Source organism: Schistocerca serialis, chromosome 3, assembly GCF_023864345.2.
Source record: "Schistocerca serialis cubense isolate TAMUIC-IGC-003099 chromosome 3, iqSchSeri2.2, whole genome shotgun sequence".
Taxonomy (NCBI): Eukaryota; Metazoa; Arthropoda; class Insecta; order Orthoptera; family Acrididae; genus Schistocerca; species Schistocerca serialis.
In genome coordinates, this window is record NC_064640.1 from 615,579,850 (window position 1) to 615,600,494 (window position 20,645).

Sequence of the window (20,645 nt, forward strand, 5' to 3'; positions counted from 1 at the left end):
CGCTCCCGTTTGTAAAAACCATTGTACAAACTAAAATAAACAAGTATTATTCGCTAAAGTTTTCACGATCGCACCGAACTTAACAGTTTAACTTACTGGCCGCTTGGAGCGCTGTTAGCGCAGTAAACAACAAAATCAAGGTGACGTGTCGCGACTGTTATGACAAACTATGCTAAAGTTAAGTGGCGCCACTTTAGGTAATGTGGGGAAACCGGCATTTCTTACGGGAATCGAAATATGATGATCTTTGACCAAGACGCTCAATGTGATGGCAGGGCAGTTAGCCACAGTTTGGCAGAGGAAGAGGGTGTGTGATTTTGAGTGGGTTAGTTGCCGGCGTCCCAAGCTTTAGTAAAATCGCTCATTTTAGATGTGACAACCTTCTTACGTGCTTGTAAAGGTTAGTACTATCTGTTTTGCAAAGTTTATAATGTTAACTGTAGTTGCTTTTTGTTTATGTGATTTGATGTAGTGTTGCATGCTATCGGTAGAGTGCATTTAGTGGGTTTCACGTAAAGAATCGTTGTATTGGTTACTTGTAATCGTTTGGTGTGTCAGATATTGGTGAATTTGTTCCTATGTGTGTTACTTGAACAACATATCTCATTAAAGTTTGTTGCGATACTCTCTTCTGTTGTGAATAATACTAATTCGTTTTGTTGTCAGTGACGGCATGTATCAAAAGTTCCTTGCGTATAACGTATGTTGTACACTGTAAGTGTGGAAGTTGTACCAGCTATTCTGTATGCTTTATTGGTACAAGATGTCTTATGTGCATGACTAGTCAGAAAATTTGCCACTACTATCTAACTAAAATCCAATCTTTGCAGCAAATCGGGTCCCGATTGATGTTTTTTGTATGGTGTGAGTGTTAACGTGCATGACAATTTTTTGATTGTATACAGAAGAGGGTGTTTTTCTTGAATTTGTTGGTTGCGTCATTAGTTCAGTTAATGATTAATTAAGGTGGTTTGCTATTGTTGAATTTGCCGTTGTTATATAAGTAAAGTTTTTAACACTAGTTTTTGGAACGAGTTGGTGTTTCTTGATATTTCTAGGCTTAGGTCACGTCAGGTTATCGATACCAATTTTTGGAGACAATTGAGGATTGGTGAACTCTTGTAAATTACATTGATTGGTCAAGTGAAATTTCAATACCAGTTTTTTTTAATTTTTATTTATTTATTTTTTTTTTTTTTTAGCTAGTTCGTTGTATTCTGTACTTCATATATGTAGATAAAGTGAAATTACCGATACCAGTTCGTGTAGATTGGTATGTGATGGTATAGTAGAGTTCAGTGTATTTACTTAAGGCAGTTGAAGTTGATGATAAAAATATTGTGGGTTTCGTGTAGTCCTGGCTTACTAGATTTTTCCTTAAGTTAGTGGTAGAGTATGTATTATGAATTAGAATTGCTGTGTGTTTTGCTTGTCCCCACTCAAAACCCCTGATTCACCTGGTGGTCCCGTTAGTTTCGTGTTCTTCTGTGAATTAATTTGTTTGTATTTTGTAGAATGGCATTTTCCCCACCTGCTCCTTAAATGTGTGACAACATGGTCACCATATTGCATCAGGGCGAATTGGCAATGTCTGCCACCTTGATGACAGCGCTCAAAGCTGACGCACGGTATCGGGTGTTTTAGTTTTATCAACTGGTGTGACGGTAGTTGTTGGCACTTCCCTGCATGCAGTAGAACATGTGCGTTACTATATACAGTCTAAGCGCATTTGTGCACCACATTTGGTAAACCCGATGCAAAACCTGACACTTAGTGAGTGCACTGTGCAAGTACTGAACATCTGCAATATACGAGTACTGGTGGCCCACCATCAGAGGTGTATTTCAAGCAGCTGCAGGCGCAACTACAATGCCAGTACCAGCTGCAGAATGTACAGCTACAAGAACAGTGGCAACTGGTGTACCATCAGCAAGATCTCCTCTGGGCGTAAGAGCAACAGCAAGTGGTGTTGGTTGCTGCGTTACACACAGGGTATACCAAAGTAGGCAGCAGATAGCACCTGAGAAGTACTACACTGACATTTCCTCAGGGTAGCAAACTTGTTTATAACAAAGCCATCAACAAAGTGTCACGTTAGATGTGAGACCAGTCCCCGTAACAATTGACGGAGACCAAGCGAGGTGGCGCAGTGGTTAGCACACTGGACTCGCATTCGGGAGGACGACGGTTCAATCCCGTCTCCGGCCATCCTGATTTAGGTTTTCCGTGATTTCCCTAAATCGTTTCAGGCGAATGCCGAGATGGTTCCTTTGAAAGGGCACGGCCGATTTCCTTCCCAATCCTTCCCTAACCCGAGCTTGCGCTCCGTCTCTGATGACCTCGTTGTGGACGGGACGTTAAACACTAACCACCACCACCACAATTGACGGCACAAGTCTGCCACTACCTGCGTGTAATGATAAGGTCAGTGAGATGAAGTCACATTATATGTGGCATCCAAGTGCGGAAGTGCAGTTTCTCTCTTTCAGGACCCGACTTATATGGACAGACTGCCCAGCCCTATGGTTAAATGCCACAAACCATTTCATCTCAACTGGTCACTGGCATAATACAGATGCAAGGAAATAAATCCACACTACAATAATCTTAGACAGCTGGACTGCCCTTTAAGGGGGTGATGTGGTCACGAAACTTCCCAGAGACACTTATACCAAGGGCAAAGAGAAGTGACCTCGTGATTTTTTCGCTAATGCATATACAACGGGTAAATTATCTACCATACAACGAGCTGGGAGATAGAAAATCCTCTTCATTGCTGTGTCACTTTTTGGAGTGTTCAGAAATGTCTGATATGAAGCTGTTTGCCCCCTGTGGATGGTGGATGCCATGTGTGCCAGAAATGCACCACACCTTGCTGTCAGAGATTTGAGAACTGAAGTTTTTTGACCCATGACCTCGCTGTCAGACCACCCCCCCCCCCCTCCAATACGCACCAAAATCAACCAACTGAAGTTTAACAAGGTTGTGGAAATAGGTCTTTTACACATAATATTTAAGCCTTTCAAAGTGGGATGGATATTTCTACCTTACTTAGATGTTTTGGAAGCAATGGATGTCTGTGTAGATAACTGTAGGAAAATGGACCCCCCCCCCCCCCAGTCCTCCCAGCCAAAGGCAAGCAAGCCTTAAACAGCAACTTGACAAACAGTGGCAACGTCCCTCCATAACAACCTACAGCTGGTGACATATTTGAACCTACACTTATGGAAAGCTTCTAAATGGCAATTTATTGTTATTGAATCCACCTACTCTATTATGGGCCTGTGGTTTCTTCCTATGACTTCAAGTTTCAGTTGTGGTGCAGTTATCCTGGGCTAACTCAGTGCAGTGTTCTGACTTCATTTTGTCACAGGACCACCTTTACTCTTGCTCTTCTTCACAGTATTTGTCAGTACAATCAGTGGGTGTTCTAAGCCCCCCCCCCCCCACTTAACAGTGCACCATATATGTACTACAGCAACCCCTCATGTCTTTCACCACAGAGCTGTGCTCCTGACAAACATCAGTCCACCAATGTAGAATTCAGCACAGTGGTCCAGGCAGCCATAGCATGACCATGTGAAAGCACATTGATGTCTCATTTGTAGTTTGAAGCAAAGAAACCAGTCAGTTGGCAGACGTGGTTGTTATAGAGCACCGAATTCTCAAACACTTCTTAGCCTCTGTCTATGAGACACATTGGAGATTTTGTGTGTTATCTTTCTGGGCATATCTTTTTTTTCTGTGTTGGGCCTTGTCAGTGGCTATGACCAGATCCCAGTGGCTCCAGAGGACATACACTGAATGGTTATAACTACACCTGTTTGTACATGTCATACAGGCTGCATAATGCAACACCCGTTCGTAATGATGTGCTAAGGGCCTAGACTTCTGTTTCACATACATTGATGATGTACTGATGCCATCACCTTGGCCAGAACAACGCAAATGTTGTATCTGAGTTGTTTTCTGCCACTTTATCAACTATGGAACTCCTCTGAATCCCACCAACTGTGCTGTTAGTGCTACAGAAACAATGTTTGTCAAATTTAAGATATCTGTTGCTAGCACATGCTCACCTCCAGAAGTCATCGCCCTGAGTATGTATTTGGTTTCAACCACAGTGCCAGAACTGCATCCACCGCTAGACTTGATAAAATTTTACCATTGCTATATACCTCATGCTGTTGAAGTTCAGATGCCACACTACACAGCCCCTGACGGTCACACAGCTTTTGGTATCCCACGTCTCACATGGAATCATGATACACAGGAGATGTTCAAAGCATGCCAGGTAAGTACAACATAGGGTCTGCTGCTCACATCTTCTACTTGTATTTTTGGAGTGCCAGATTGTAGATGCTTCAGCCCATTCTGTGAGTATGGTTTTGCGGCAGCATGGTCCTCCAAAAATGCTGGCAGTATAATGGTGCTTTTGGCCACCAATCTATACCGAGCTCCTAGCTGCCTATGGAGCCAGAAGATATTTCAGGCTGAGGTTCTCCACTATATACACCAACCATTGTCTGGTGATCTTTGATTTTTATAGCCCTTTAACAGTCATCCATCAGACCAGTTGAACCATCTGAATTTCATTACACATTTCACCACAGGCATTAGGCATGTCATTATTGCTGGAAATGTGTTTGCTAAACTCTTGTCAAATTGGCAGCACATCGTAACCAATAGAACTCAATGGCCTCTCAGTGGTGCAGTGCAAGGGTCATGCTGCAAGGACCATCAGCCCTTCAGTTGTAGTGAGTGCCACTGCCAGCTGCTGATGTAGCTGTGTGCTGCAATGAAGCTGCAGCCACCAATGGTTGTATTTAGCCACATCCGTATGTCACTGTGTATATGGGGTGTTGTATCGAAGTAGTCATCTAAGCATATGCACTACAAGGGAACTGGTGAGAACACTTAGTATTGTGTGGTGTGCAGGAAGACTGCCACCATGGACCCTGTAGAGCATTCCCTACCAAAAGTGCAAAGCAATGTCATGTATAGCCACCTCTTGGAACTTTGGTTACTACTGACAGGTTTTGTACACCTGCATCTAGATATTGTCTGCACCCTGCTTGTTTCTCTTAACTTCTTCACAGTGATGGACGGCCTTATTGGGTGGCTAGAACACTAAAAGCACAGGCGGTGGAGAGGATGACCCATGTCTCTTTATGTTCATTTGCATAGCACATTTCAGTTGTCTGGATCAGGTGACATCTGTCAAAGGTCAACAATATTACATAGGAGTTTTCCATACTGTGGTGCAACTGTAAAGCATTCTCCTTGGAAAAATGACCACATCATATAGCATCTCGTGGAATGGTAAAGAAAACTTTATTGTTCACTTAAAGGTGAGTTTACGCTTGTGCAACTTTTTGTGCCCACTAAATGCATGCAGCTGTTGCCTGAAGAGCTAAGGAGGCACATACACTGGTGCAAAGTCACATATGCCTCTGATTTGTGTGCATCAGCCACTGTGCACTGGTGCAGGAGTTCCCCCATCCCAGATGTGGAGACAGGTGCAACAGTTGGGTGAATATCTGCTGTTCTCCCTCTTCGGTGCTTTGTTTTACTACATCCTACAGTTAAAATTGATTTTCGCATGCATTCAAATTTGCCTTTGCTTTAGCACTTTGGCAAAGTGGTGTAATGAGAAACACGTGGAATTTGAGCAGCATTATCGTGTATTTCCTTTTTTCTGACTGGTTGATTCCATGGATTGTAAAGGCAGAGTGAAGCTAATTAACTGTCCAGTTTCTCACAAATAACCAGAATGTAACAAAGGCAAACCAGAACAAAAGAAACTTTTGTCCATCCTACCGATGAAAATGTGTTAAAGAAAAGGAGTGATTCTGGGGTCTTTGATGTGCCGAAGCTGTCTTGGTTGCTTTACAAGTTGCTTTCATTTAGTAGTAATTTTTATTGGAGAGACCAAATAAAATAACACAGAAATCTCTAGTGGAAGTATGCATTCATAAAATCCTTTATGATTTGCAAATGTAAGTGTAAATACAACATCTAGTATCTGCCATTTCTTCATTGACCAGTAGCCAGTCCTTGTCTGTTGCAGATCCATATACTGCAGAAACTGCTTCCCTCTATGTTCCACAAATTTCATCTATCTCCACCTCTGGCTTCGCCAGAAAATTGAATTCATCACAGCAACAATAAAATGCCATGATGTTTCAGACTACTTCTAATGCCTCAGTCTATGAGCTTGGGTCGACAGAAGCGTCCGATCCCACACGTCGGCTTTGACCCTTGATGTAAGGGTGTTGTCGTGTGTGACGTCATGACAGCGCGGAGTTTGGTTTGTGAGTGTGGCGTGTTTGTAGATGTCGTCGTGTTGTGGTTTGTTCTGCTCTCTGATGGTATGTTCAGGGTTTTCGTTTGTGTGGTGTAATGGGCTCAGTTTGTTTTTGCTCATTATCCAGAATTTTTCGAGTGTCTGCTGTGTTTGTAGTGGAATTTGTTTCAGTGAGTTAACGATTTTGTGTGAAGGTTAATTTAGTGCTGTTCGCTGTACATCGTGTGGTAATTTTAGTAAAATTAATTGGTTGTTGTTTTTGTTCAGGAATGGATATGACGGATAAAATTAAGAGTGCAGGTCAAGGGAAGTGTTTGATCCCAATGTGTGGCTGTGTATGTTGATATTGGTATCGGGAGATGTTTTTGAGCTAAATAGGCCGAGGGAAGTGTTTGATCCTAATTTATGGGATTGGGAGCTGCTGTTGAGCTATATAGGTCAAAGGCAGTGTCCGATGCCAGATGATATTGTGTTTAGTGGTATTTGGGGAGTTTTGTGATGTCGGTGTTTTTTCGTCATTTTGTGTGGTTTTGTATGGAGGTGGGTGTCTAAATTTGTTTATATTTAGTTTGCCCCCACCCAAAAACACCCCATTTCCCACTCTTGTCCCGTTAGTGTCATTAGGCTTTTTGTGGAAAGTGTGTGTGTTTGTTTTTCGATGTATTTTCGTCCTCATAATGTGTACGTACCGACTTTATATGCGCCATATTGGAATCGTGGTTTATGGTCGTTTCCGCCATATTTGTGACGTCATGGGTCAAAGCAGACGTGCGGGATCGGATGCATCCGTATTTCCACGAACTCTCTAAGTGCACCAAAAATGCACATTCATAATATAAACTGAAGGTGAATTACAACCATTTTTATTTGATGCTTGTTATTTTTTCCTCAATATAAAGTTATCTCTTGTTCAGAATTCATTATGATTCACATTTTAGGGAAATGAAATACACACAATGGCATATTCTTGAGCTATTCATTGTAAATGTTAAGTATATAGCAAGTGTTTCCCCACAGTAAGCCGTATGTTAGCTAGTCCTCTCGCGGCTTTTAGGCAGTGTTCACATTGGCAGCTGGGCTGTGCCTTGCTGGCAACATTCGAGATGTTTACTATTTCTGATGTGATGTGAGGTGGCAGCCAGAGCAAGCTGATGAAGCTACACTTCAGGTTCTGCAGTAGACATATTAGATGTCTCCAATCTGTTCTTAACAAAAGTGTCACTGCACAGGGGATTTTTTATGAATGGTGGGGAAAAATTATAAGTATTGTACTGATACATGCAAAGTTTTTTATGAGTTTTATTATTAAAATAACATGTACATAGTCCATCTATTTTCATAGACTTGTAGCAATATGAAACTAAAGAGCGATATTTTCTTATGTCCTTTTATTATTTCAGTTAAAATGGTGAAATCACAATGGGGAAAATCTCAGATGTACAGAGAAAAACTTAAAAAAAAAACCTTGGTAAAGTGAGATTAGCTGGTCCATGGGGAAAGTCCATCAAAATGCAGTACCACTTGGCCTTGGCTGCACTAAACGAATTTCTTAAAAGACGTTTTAATGCCAAGACCTCCTGTGTGCATAGTTACGTGTCAGTGGAAAGAGAACTAGGGAGCCAAATGGGATTATCTCAAGAAATTTCACTTTTTAATCTGTCTTTCACAAAAGGGTCATTCTGAGAAGTCATTATTAGCTCCAGTCAATGAACCATTACCACTATCATGTATCACATAATTATAAAAGAAGAAAAGATACTTGTAGCGGCTCAGGTATGAATTGGCTTTGGAGGCACACAGACTCCATCCAATATGACGACTAGACCACGCATTTTTAGGTCGTAAAAAGTGTGTTTTAGGCACCTAAAATAGGCTCCTTCAGTAGTTCATTTAGGCTGTATAAAACCTAAAATAGGCTCTAATAAAAATGATGCAGAGAAAATAAAAATAAATTAAAATACTCAGTGTTGACAGTATGAACATCTTATTAGTCATTAAAACAAGGGGAATGAATATTTACACAGTTACAGAGCACAGCAATCTACAACATTAATGTTGAACATAACTCCAAATATTTTTGAGTTCCTGCAAGATAAAGATCTCCGTAAAAAGAGATGTGGCACTGGTTTAATTAATACACTCGTAGTTTCACATATTCTGACCATAGTTGACTTCACAATAAATAACCGAAATCTTTACTAGGTTTTCTAGTGGAAAAACTGTGGTGCTTGTCAGTCAGAATCAATTTATATGCTAATAAAGAACGTTCTACATCAACAGATGTGACAGGGGTGTACTTCATTTTCGGCACATGTTGGACAGGAATGCTGCAGTCAGGAATGCTGGATTTTCCACTAAGTATGTCAGCAGCTGCACACAACTCCTTCAGGCCATTGTTCTTCTGCAAAACCGTTTGCATTTTTGCCTGTACTTTTCCCCCTACTTCACCTGGCGCTTCATTAATTTTCATTTTGACTTCTTCAAGCAAAGAAATATTGTCGTGGATAGGTCTCCCTGAGCCTTCTAATTGTGAAATTATTCTTGCCATAAATATGTAGTGGGACCTAATGTAAGATAAGTCCCGTTTTAAAGAAGAATTTTTGAGTAACTCCATTGCTGCAGTTACGGATGCAGCATCCTCCGGTATATTTTCAACCACCTTCTGGACAGCTGAGAGATGTGTACTATAGTATTCTGCTGCTATCAGCCACGTGTGCCAGCGGGTGACAACAGGCTCTGGCAGCAATGGGACATCTGGAAGCTGTTCTTTGAATGCCTGTATTCTTGATGGTGCATTAACAAAAATTTTCTTCACCATAGATATTACTTTATCTACTTTAGGAAATTTTAGCCATACTTGCTCTGCTATGTGGTTGATCCCATGCACTACACAAGTTAAGTGCAGCATCAATGGGTAGAATACTTTTAATAGTTGAAACGGTGCTATCATATATGCAGCAACATCAGTGACGGCCAGAAGCACCTTATTCTCATTCACTCCGTTTGGGTATAGCACCTTAAGCCCATTGTTAACAAACTGTGCTATTGTTTGTTAGTTAGTTTTTGCAAGCTGTTTCGAGTAAATCAAATGAGTCCTGGCTGGAGCATCTGGATCTAGCTTGCCAATAATCAGGCTTGCAATGTAACGGCCAAGACTGTCAGTAGTTTCATCCACAGAACTCAATATGCAAGATTCTCCAACATCTTCTCGGATTGTGTGCAATGCAGCATTGTAAGCTGAATCCACATAATTCTTACGTAAAGTTGACTTTGCAGGAATAGACTGATGGCAGTACTTCTCAAGAAAACCTCTGAAAATAGGGTTTTCTAGTTTCCGAAAGGGGATGTTTGCTGTAACAAGTGCATGACACAAATCACTGCAGAACTTTTTTTTTTTTTTTTTCGGAGGATTCACCAGATTTATTGGTTAAAAGAGTTTGCTTCAATTTTTACTTTCGTTCAACATTAGATTTATGTGCGATTCCATCTGCATGCTGAGTTAAGTGAGATTTCTTAACACTCGAAACCTAATACGAGAGAAAAGGGAAATGCAGTTAGAATCACAAATAAAGAGTATTTCGTATTACTAAAGGATAGCGATAAAAAATAATCCTGAGTGACAGGAAAATAAGAAGTCTAAGAAAAACATCAAAAACTTTGTTACATGCTCAGTAGAAAATAATTTTCCCACCTGTTGTATAGGCTAATGCGGAAAATCTTGCAGCCGCTGCCTTACATGAGTAGACTTTGAACTAGCTGTTTTCGGCATGGCGTAGTAATCTCACACAGAAACTAGATTTTTTTTTTTTTTTTTACTGCGGTGCATGGAAGCGGTAGGGGAAGTACCGTACTTGTTGCTGGACATATGGCACCTGACAGATGGCCGCCCCTTCTGAACAAGCGAATGGAATCTACCGGTGCTTCAGATGAAAACATCTCACTACTGGCATATTATTTTTCGAACCGGAAAATTCACGTATGATACCTTTCACGAAACAAAGTAGTTTGATAGGACTGCCTGTAGACAGCAGCGAGAAAATGCGCGAAGGGCAGTAATTTAGCTATAGATGGCGTCTACGATTAACATTGTGATTTTTTAATCCGTGCTCAGCTTAAGGCCAATGAAACCGTTTCTTTGCGAAAATACACAGCTGGCCAGAATCCTATGAATGAAATATTTTCAAATATAACATTTAGTACTCTCACGTTCGATTCTAATGTGTAACTCAAATCTTTGGCCGGTTCCCATTCGCTCACCGAAGTTAAGCACAGTTGCGCTCGGCGCGTACTTGGATGGATGTTCATTCACCTGTGCCGAGTGCTGTTGGTAGTAAGGCAAGCAAAGGAATTGTAAACAGTCTCTAACGAACTTCGCCTTCGACGAGACGTAAAGCCCTAAGTTTACTTCCTTTTTCTAATCTTTGAAAACACAAGAACTCTGTCAGATTAACGAAATAGGTACTTTTTAGGATTTTGATGCCGAAATAGGCAAAATTAGGCGTCAACGTCGAAATACGCAATTTTAGGATAGAACTAACGGTATTCAGTTTAGTTAGTCATGAAATGCGTAAGTACCAACTTATATGCAAATTGGAGCTTAGGAAAAAAAATAGGTTTTAACCTAAAGATCCGTGATCATATTTTTTACATATAAATAATAAAACACCTATAAAGAGTATTTGGTATTAACAGGGATAGCGATATAAAAAAATAAAAAAAGACCGAAGTGTTAGGCAAATATGAAGCATGAGCGCATATCAACTAGCCACCTTGCTGCACGCTGGGCAGAAAATATTTTTTTCCATCTGTCGTATAGTGTGGAAAAACTTGGAGCCACTGTCGTATATGATGAAATAGGCACTTTTTTTAGAATATTAAAACCGAAATAGGCAAAAATAGGCACTAACATCGAAATAGGCTTTTTTAGGTCCTATAGAATTAACGCTATTAAGTGTAAATAGTCATGAAATGCATAAGTACAAATTTTTATGCAAATAGGAACTCAGGAACAAAATAGGTTTTTACCTAAAATCCGCGGTCTAATGATGACTCTTGTTCCTTTCCAAGGAGTCTCGGGAGTGCAGTGAATGCCCTCTTCCTTCAAGGACATTTGTAAAATTTAAAATACAAGCACTTATGTATAATGAATGGGACAGTTCTGTGAAAAGTTTTCTTTCAAAACAGTGTGCACTAATTCCTCTTACTTTGTCATACACAATTGTTCTTTTGCTCTTGTACTCCTACGAAAATTTATGGTTTTGGAATTTTTCTTGATTGTGCTGCAGCAGATAGTGAGGTATACTACAGTTCAATGTGTAATACGGATAACTTTTTCACAAAAGTTGTTTAGTTCATGTAAGGGAAAAATGTAGGTAAATGTTGGTTAGTGTTCATGAGATGAGTCCCTAACCCACTAAAACACTGAAGTCATCTTTCTGTAAGATGGCTCAAACTGGCCAGCAGTGAAATGGTGGCTGCGCCTTTGTATCTACTACTGTGTATGTCAGCTGTCTAAGGGTGGGAATACACCTCATGGTTTCATTTCTACTGGTTTGAACTGAATGAGAATACAGTCCTACACCTGAAAAAAATTTGCAGTGTGAGATCAGGTGATCCAAAGAGAAGGCCATTGAAAGTAAGTTCCACTAGGCCTTGGTTTCATCATGGATTTTCTACAAAAGTATTTTTTCTAAGAGCTGTGTACAGTTCTGTGAAGTTGAGATAGGTAATTCTCCAACTAATGGTATTGCACTCTCCCAGAAATATGAAAGCGAAGATATTGGAGAGAAAAACTTTGTGTATTTATCACTTTAGATGTAGAAGCAGCTGTAAATGTACTTCTGTTTCTGACATCTGCGTTTTTCATTCCAGCTAGAAAGCAATTAAATAGAATCTCAGGTTTTTATTATAGTCAACTCACACCACAATCTCATCGTACATTAATTTATTCTCTTCTAGTTTCATATATGAAATGTACATTCCACTTAATTGTAAGCTGTGGGCAAAAATTGCTTGTTTGCTATTTATGATGTGAGGTGTGGGCTGCTGTATGACCATAGTAGATGACTGCAATGTGATCAGTAGCCACCAAGGGAAAAATTAATCTGTGTCTTCTGAACACAGATGGTTAAAATTCTATGTTAAACCTGCACAAATTGTCACCTTGCACTCCCAGCATTGATGCCCTTCAGTAACTCACATATACTTCTGAAAGAAAACAGTGTCACCACCATTTCAAACACACTTCTGTACTTTTAGCTGTATTTCACTTGCTGTAATGTGTGGGCTAAAAGTAGTGAACAGTAGGCTACATGCTATCACACTTTACCAATACAAGATTTGTAAATCAAGTACACGTGCTTGACAAATAGCATCATTTCATAATGACCATTACGAATTATGAAACGGTAACTAGTTTAAGAAGCTAAGATCCCAAACTACCACAGGTGAAAAAATCAGATTTTTAAACCAAATACTTTCGTCAAAATCCATTGAGAAATGTTATGCAGCTAAAAAATGGGGTCAACAGAAACGTCCGATTCCACCCATTGGCTTTGACTCATTACGTAAGGCTGCTGTGGTGTGCGACATCACGACAGCGCGGAGTTTAGTTTGTGAGAGTGGCGTGTTTGTAGGTGTTGTTTTGATGTGATCGGTGGTGCTATCTGGTGGTGTGTTTGTGTGTTAGGTAATGTTTTTGGTTTAGTTTGCGTGTTTATAGGTGGTGTATTGTTGCGGTCGGTGGTTCTCTCCTCTGGTGGTGTGTTTAGGGTAGCGTGTTATGTGGCGTATGGATTTCATTTGCGTGGTAGCATTGCACGTGTGTGGAATAGGTGGTGGCTGTGCTTTCAGCGGAATATTTTTCAGTGAGTTAACGTATTTGGTTTTGTTATGTCGATATTAATGTACTTTTTTTCTCATCGTCATGTGTTAATTTTGGTAAATTGCTTTATGTCTTTAGTAGGTATGGATATGACTGACAAGGTCAACAGTTTTTGGTTGTCAGTGATGATGTGGGACAGTGCGTTGTCTCTAATAAAATTTCTCCAGCTATTCGGCCTGTTGGCTGAAGTGAAGTGTTCAGTGTGTCGTGAAGAAATGAGGCTTATTAAAGTTCCTGCATCTCGGACCAGGGACGGCTATATGTGGAGATGTAAGGATAACAGCTCAGGGGAAGTTTTTGATTCCAGTTTTGATTTTCTAGATGTTTTTTTGTATAGGATTAAGCGTGGTGATGGTGAAAATCTTATGTAACTTACTGTTTTTATAGTGTGAAAATTGGGAAAGGGTTTCCCCCCTCCTTCAAGCAGTTGTGTGTCTTGGCCCAGTGCTAAAAACACTCAGGTGTGAATGGGATCACTTGGGCGCATGTGATGAGAAAGAGGCATGCACCTACATACTTGCCTCTAATTGCATATGGTAAAAGCACAGGCACATGGTGACTAGGCACAAGTTACACAGATGTAAGTGCATCTTAAGCTTGGTGTTATGCCTTGCAACTGGGTCTTGGGTTTACACACTCATTACTATTGCTGGGAACTCCATAGTGCACTGGAGGACTGTGAATGGTCTGTAGAAGGGTTAACTTTCAGCAATTCCTTGTGATTGTTGAGTGAATTCTTCCTGCTGTCTGCCACACCTGGCCTGCACAACAACTGGGTTCATAACAAACCTGCAGATGATGATGGAAGAATTGGGACCAACATTTGCTTTGCACCACTAGCAAACAAGCAACATTTATTTTTACAGACCCATCCATAATTAAACATTTTTGTGCCATGTAAAGTTTCAGAGCTGCCTTACCAAGACCCTTGCCTAGTTGCAGAATGGAGGGTGAAAACACTGATTTTTCCTAGTACAACTGAAAAAGAGAATCCATGTTTTGCTCAGTGTAATCAGGTATATCTAAGCGCTGAAGATGCTGTTAAATCACTGGCTGCTACCACACAGGTCCATATTCATCCCCGCAACTTGGCCCACAACTACTAAAAATCCACACAGAGTAGCCATGACAAACATCCAGAGAAGAGGGCTTAACTATGACATTGCAATCCAGTATGGATCTACAGGCGATAACAGAACATAAAATATATATATGTTTTCAAAGACCCAAACTTCAACAGTAGGGAACCAGCAACACTGGGGCATAATTTTACCAGGTACTATGGGTGACTACCCGCAGGAAGAACTCTGCAGTATCACAACAGCATAGAATCTTCGAACCAAAAACTGTATGGAGTAGTTCACCTAGCGCCACATATATTTATCCCTGATCCAAAACACACAAACTTTGCTTAACCTCATAAATTCCCTGCAAACATTAGTACTTGACATACTTTGCCAGCAGACGTATGACTGGAGGAACTTTATTTTTGTCACCATATCACCTCTGGTGGTGTGTAATGGTCTACTAGTGATTTTCCTTGTCAGATACATTCCTAATAACAGAAGAAAAGCAGAAATAGATTTTGCATTACTAACCTGCCAAACTAATAATCCCAAAGCTGAAAACAAATCTGTGACCAAAAAACTACTGAAACAACTCGCTAACAAAGCTCCAAACACACAATTCCAACATGAAGTACAGAAGTAGTATAAAACACCTGACAGATAACACTTCACCACACCAAACAGTTGAAAGCAACTTCAAAACATCAACATTCAACACTAGCTCGCACCAACACACATGACAAAATGCTCTGTTCAGACACGATCCGTTTCACATATGCTGCACAACCATGACGTCACATGTACTGTTAACATCACAAGTTAAAGTTGGCAACCAGTACCACACATTTCAGTTCCTTTTTTAAGAGTATGAAGTGCCAGGAGGTAAGTGTACTTCGAGGAAATTGTCTCTTATATTATTCGTGAATTGTGTAAATGATCGGACATACAGTGTAATTAGCAGGTGATACAGTTGTATACAGGTAATTTACATCATCAGGAAATGTGAAATTTACATGACTGACAGATGCTAAGCTTGAACTGATCCTCAATGTGAGAAAATTTAATGTGCTGCATATAAACATACAAAATATGTTCTGTTAAAGCTTCCTGGTTGAGAGATCATGCTCAGTATATAAAACTATTCCCTGACATTTAGTCTCTGTGGGAGACGTCTTTGGAGATAAAACTGCAACTGTCGAAGATGTCTTGCAGTCAGAGACGAAACATCAGGGAACAGTTTCATATATCGACAACTGCCTTTCAGCCATGAAGTTTTAACTGAAGGAAACATCAGCCATGAAAGCATACAGTTTATGAAACAACCTTACTTACACTCTTTGGAAATTTCAAGAAATTTGACCCCCACCCCCCACCACTGCTCCCTTAGCAGCAGTGGTATCAGTTGAGTGACCCAAGACAGGTGTCAACAATGGTCTCCTCACTGCCAGTGTTGTTGACCTATCTGTAATATAGGGACAAGGGTGCATCTGATTTATATGTTGCTGTGCAACTCCCAATAGTAAGAATATAGTCCATCTGGTCGTGACCTACAGCTAGAAAGTTCTTATAATTCTCCAAAAGTGGCAGTAGCAATTCTGGGACCAGACAGAGGATCTGCACTGCCAAATTTGACTGGTGTTTGCAATACATTTATATTGGACTTTTGTGGTTAAATACTATTTCACAAAGGGTGCTTAGAAATGATCACTACTGAATTGCAACACATATTGTGCCTCAGTCACCTTATAAAGAAATTTACTGAAATATCCAGATTAAGTCTGCAGCTTGTGGTCTCACGGTAGCTTTCTCGCTTCCCGAGCGTGGGGCCTAGGTTCGATTCCCAGCGGGGTCAGGGATTTTCACCTGTCCCAAGATGACTGGGTGTTGTCATCGTCCTCCTCCTCCTCCTCCTCCTCCTCCTCCTCCTCCTCACGATCATCACCATCATCATCCTCATCATCATCCATTCCCATTACAGTCGGAGGAAGGCAACGGCGAACCACCTCCATTAGGACCTTTCCTAGTCCGGCAGTATGGGTCTCCTGCATCGTTCCCCTACACTCTGTCCAGAAGCTTGGGACGTTATTTCCATTCACTCCAGATTAACCGTGTATCTGTGAGAGATGCCTGTGTGTGCAGGGGGTGTCAGGTGGTTGGTTTTTATTTGTGGACTTACGTGCCGTGTCACATCTGTAAAATGTATGGACCAGGATGTTAATGACAGCTAGCCATATACAATGTACAAAAATATGAAAAATCAACACAAATGTGATCATTGGACTGCTGTCTGGGATGCTCAATTTGTGCAGAACTGGGAAATAGAGGGTTCACATCATGACATTTTTAGTTACTGGAAAATACAGGCATATACATTTCTCTGCAAACTGTAGTGGATGGGAGTGAGGAATAACAACTTCCACTGGAACATAAATGACAACTCCAATATCCCTCTTAGGAGAGGAAGAAGGGAGGAAAGTACATTGATGGATATGTGAGAGACAGTAGAGGAAGAAAGGTCCACGAATAGGAGGTGCCTTGGTCAAAAACCTGAAGGTTAGTAATAACAAGCACAGGTCACAGCAGCAGTACAAAATGTTAACGTCAGCCCACTCAAGTACGTCATTCTTGAGTGCATCTTCATATTTAAAAGTGACTGAAGCTCCAGGACTCGCTCTGTCCTTTTAAACCAGCAGACCACGCTACTGCACATGTGGCCACTGATACACAGGCCACCAGAGACTTTGATTGACAGCAAAGAGGTACAACATACGCGTGAAATTAGATCTATGGCTGCATGGTCTATCCACATGGTGATATCGATGTATCACTGTGAGATGCACCATCACAACGACTTTGTGAGTTTGACGGAAAGTGCTGGAGTCCATGATTTGTCCAAGCTGAGGCCCCTATCTCTATTAATTAAATTCATCGCAAACTGAATTTCAGTTGCATCTTTTGCTACTGAGTGAAGTTGAGGCTAAAATTTTGACGTTACCATACACCATAGTGTCCAGTGTCAACACAGAGCTCTGCCACTGCCGATTTATTAGGTTGTAAGTGCCCGATGTACCTGCGGTGCTCTGTGCCTATCTTATGGACTGTATGTGTCGTTTGTCTGGTGTATGAACAGCCACATTCAGAGGGGATTTTGTAAACTGCAGACTTCTGAAGCACCAAATCATCTTTAACAGAACCCAGGAGGGTGAAAAATCATTTTCGCTTTGTGTTTTCTGAGAATCCGTCCTATTTTTGATGATAGGCTTCCAATGTATGGCCATAAAGCCATGGATTTAAAACATTCTCTTCTGCATTCCTTATGCCCTCTGCTGGTTTCATTTGTAGTGTGTTACATATCTACTGTGGAGAGTACCCATTGGCCTTAAAAAGTCTTCTCAAGTGTAGGAGCTCATACTCCAGACTGCTTTCATCAGCAATGATGTGTGCTCTGTGTACCAGAGTTCTGAGAACACTCATCGTCTGCAAAGGATGGTGGCGACTATTTGCACAAAAATTTAAATGTTGGGTCAGTATCCGATATACTACATGTCCCAAGTGCTGTCATCTTTGTGTCCTACCAAAACATCCAAAAATATGAATGCACTCAGCTTTCTCGATTTCCATCATGAACTGAATTTGTCTATGGATGGAATTGTGATGATTTAAAAATTCTTTTAATTTATCTTCACCATGGGGTCATACTACAAATGTGTCATCAAAATAACTCCTAAATACTGTGGGCTTCAAGCTGCAGATGCCAGCACCTTCTCCTCAAAGTCCTCCACAAAAAGATACCCACTGAGGGCGACAAAGGAATTCCCATGGCGACACTATCACTCTGCTCATAAAATTAATTATAGAGTTAAAAAATATGTCGAGGTCAAAACATATTGAAACAAAGCCGAAATCTCTCAATCAAAGGTTTGCCAATGAGAAATTGTAATTCTGAAAGAGGAACCTTTGTTAACGACAACACTACATCGAAACTGACTAGTGTACCAGAACTGTTCAGTTTGAGTGATTTTAGTTTTCCAATGAAGTCCACGGAGTTATGTATGTGATGTGCGCATATTCCTACCAGAGGCCTCAATAATGAGGATAAGTGTTTGGCACAGTCATGGGTTGGCGAGCCAATGTTGCTCACTATTGGATGCAGAGGAACACCATTCATATGGATCTTTGGAAGTCCATGAGGCATCGGAGTTACTGCACCACTTGGTTTTGAATCTTTGCACAGCTTCTGGTGGAAAGGGTGAGTTGTTTGGAAGTGAATTAGTCTTCCTTACCACCTGGTTGGTGGGGTATTTACTGATCGTGATGTATGTGCTGTCACTCAATAAATAGTTCATTTTATCATGATAGTCATCACGATGCATAAAAACAGTGGCATTACCTTTATTGGCTGGAAGAACTAGTTTCGGTATCCTGGTGGAGGTTATGTAATGCAGCCCCCTCTACCACAGATATGTTACCCTTTTGTGGGTGAACCTTCATAACTGCAAGTCAAATTTCACATCTTATTTCTTCTCCTGATTCCACAGAAAGAGGTCAAACAGCTTCTTCAACGGCACTGATGAATGCAGGTATTGGTAAAAACTTTGACGTGGGTGCGAAGTTCAGTCCTTTACTTAAAACCATCATTGTAGCATCATCTAAATCTTTATCCATCATATTAATGATGGAGTGTCGAATAATAATTTCTTGCTGCGAAGACATCTCATGCTGGCTAAAGTTTGCTGTCTGTCTTGATGTGGCTACGTCATGAACCCAGTCTGACTCGGCCCACATTATACCATCAATGCAGGTCCATGAGTTGTAGGGTAACTCCACAGATACCTTCAGATGCAGGCTATAAAGTTATTCAGAAGCCAGGTCCAGTTTTTGGTGGGTAAAGCGGATCCTCTCCTTACCAATAGCAGCACCAGCTTAAAATCCTACTTACGATAGTCAACCTAAATAAAATGTACTAACCTGGCTAACTTTGGAACTATGCCATGGTCATTGCACCTTAATAAAGAACTTAGAGTTCAGTAACCTCGCTCTCAACTGTCTTAACTTATCCAATCGGTTAACACGTAAAAGCATCTCCTCTCTGAAGAGGCACTTCATGTGCATAGTTTCGCAGTGCAGTGTCTGTTCCATAAAATTTTAGGCATGCAGGCACATAAACTACTACTTCTTCTTCTTCTTCTTCTTCTTCTTCTAATATTTCAGCTTTATATTGTCCAGTCTTATTCAGAGTGAGCTGAGGTGATTGATGGTCCAGCACTTGGCCCATCCTCTCAAATCGAGATGGTGGTCCTTCCAACTGATAAAGGTAATGCCACTGTTTTAATGTCTCATGATGACCGTCATGATAAAATGAATTGTTTACTGAGTGATAGCACATACCTCAAGATCAGTAAAGACTCCACTAACCAGGTGGTAAGGAAAACTTCTTCGCTTCTTTCCACCAGATGTGTGTGAAGACTGAAACCAAGTGGTGCGGTTCCTCCGAGGCTTTATGGGCTTCCAAAGATCCATAAGAATGGTGTTCACCTGTGTCTGATAGCCACTGGCTCTCCAACCTATGACTGTGACCTAGTGCCGTTATTAAGGCCTCTTGTGGGGAAAATGTGCTCATCGCATACGAACTCTGAGGACTTCATTGGCAAGCTAAAATCACTCAAACTGAACAGATCTGATATGTTAGTCAGTTTCGATGTAGTGTCGTTGTTCACAAAGGATCCTCTTTCAGAATCATTCTCATTGGCAAAACCTTTGATAGAAAGATTTCAGCTTTGTTTGAACATGTTTTGAACTCGACATATTTTTTACTCAACAACAAATTTTATGAACATACTGATGGTGTCACCATGAGTAGTCCTTTGTTGCCCTTGGTGGGTGTATTTTTTATGGAGGACTTTGAGGAGAAGGTGCTGGAATCTGCAGCTTGAAGTCACAGTATTTAGGAGTTATTTTGATGACACATTTGTAGTGTGCCCCCATAGTGAAGATAAATTAAAAGAATTTTTAAATCATCCCAATTCCATCCATAGACAAATTCAGTTCATGATGGAAATCGAAAAAGATGGGTGCATTCCATTTTTGGATGTTTTGGCAGGACACAATGGTGGTTGCACTTTGGGACATGCAGTATATCGGAAATTTACCCATTTGGATTTATATTTACATGCAAATAGCTGCTACCGTCCTTCGCAGACGAGTGTTCTCGGAACTGTGGTACACAGAGCAGATGTCATTGCTGATGAAAGCAGTCTGGAGGGCGAGCTTCTACACTTGAGAAGAGTTTTTGAAGCACTGTGGCTTTATGGCTATATGCTGGAAAATAGGATTGATTCTCAGCTAACACAAGGTGAAAGTAATTTTTTGCCCACCGCCAAAGACGACA

The 20,645-nt window shown here is 40.8% G+C and overlaps 1 protein-coding gene across 2 annotated transcripts in view; it reads left to right on the plus strand.

Moving 5' to 3' along the window:
• Window positions 1-236: 236 nt before the first annotated feature.
• LOC126470498 (UPF0587 protein v1g245604) overlaps window positions 237-20,645 on the plus strand; it is a 134,953-nt gene continuing 114,544 nt past the window's right edge. Inside the window, exon 1 of one of the 2 annotated variants that reach the window (XM_050098378.1) lies at window positions 237-400. The gene's annotated coding sequence lies outside the window, so the exon portion shown is untranslated. The remainder of the gene's footprint in view (window positions 401-20,645) is intronic. The other variant, XM_050098377.1, reaches the window with a different exon arrangement.